This window comes from Elephantulus edwardii, unplaced genomic scaffold (assembly GCF_000299155.1).
Source record: "Elephantulus edwardii isolate Elephantulus edwardi_28Jun2011 unplaced genomic scaffold, EleEdw1.0 scaffold00057, whole genome shotgun sequence".
Lineage (NCBI taxonomy): Eukaryota > Metazoa > Chordata > Mammalia > Macroscelidea > Macroscelididae > Elephantulus > Elephantulus edwardii.
In genome coordinates this window covers 5429343-5430487 of record NW_006399807.1, presented here as the reverse complement: position 1 = coordinate 5430487, position 1145 = coordinate 5429343, and positions in this window count along the sequence as shown.

Sequence of the window (1145 nt, the reverse complement as noted above, 5' to 3'; positions counted from 1 at the left end):
TTTAACCCTCTCCAGGATGAATCTGTTTGTTTTTTTGGCAGTCCATGGTACATTCAACTAGCTGAGAATAAAATGAAGGAGTTTCTGATGGGAGGGAGAGACTCTGGGGCTTGTGGTTCCTCCTCAGTCTTTGGAGGGGGAGACACTCCTCTTTGGCAAGGTGAAGGCATAGCTGCTTTGTCTGGCTCCCAAAGCCCAGGGATGTGTGTGTGTGTGTGTGTGTGTGTGTGTGTGTGTGTGTGTGTGTACAAAGGTCTGTAGGGGAGGAGGAAGAGAGGCTTCAGGAAGGGGCCAAGGCCCTCTCCACGCTTGGCAGGGGCCCCCAAAGGAGGGGACAGCGGAGAGGAGCCCCTTGGAGGCTCATAGTCAGGCTTAGCTAAGCTCAGAGTCGAGTTTTGTTAGACTCGGAGTTAGGCATAGTTAGGTGCAGAGTCGTTCCAAGCCTGGCTTGGAGGAAGGCTTATTTAAGGTAGGAGTTGGGCTTAGGTATAGTGACTTTGAGTTAGCCTCAGAGTCAGGCTTCCTTAGGGTCAGAGTCGAGTTTTGTTAGACTCAAAGTCAGGCCTAGTCAGGCTTGGAGTCAGGCTTCGTTAGGCTCAGAGTCAGGCCTACTTAGACTCAGAGTGGGGCCTAGTGCTGCTTGGTTAGGCACAACATAGGCCCTAGTTAGGCTCAGAGTGAGGCCTAGTTAGCCTTGGAGTCAGACTTAATTAGGAATTGGGTTTAGGTAGACAGTGAGATGTAGTTAGGCTCAGAGTTAGGTTTAGTATCAGAGTCTAGATGAGGTAGACCTGGTGTCAGGTCTCTTTCTCTCTTCATTTCTTGGTTTCTATCTAAATTTTTTCCTTCCTTCCTTGCTTCCTTCCTTTTCTCCTCTTTACTATCCTCCCTTCTTTCTATCCTTTTTCACTCACCCTCTTTTTTTATCCTTCTTTTTTACTATCCCCTATCTTCTATCCTCCTTTTTCACCATCCCCCTTTCTTTCTATCCTCCATTTTTACTATCACTCTTTTTTTCTATCCTTTCTTACTATCCCCTTCCTTTTTGGCCATCCCCCTTTCCTTCTATCCTCCTTTGTCACCATCACCCTTTTCCCCCTCCATTTTTACTATCCCTCTTTTTTCTATCCTTTTTCACCATCCCC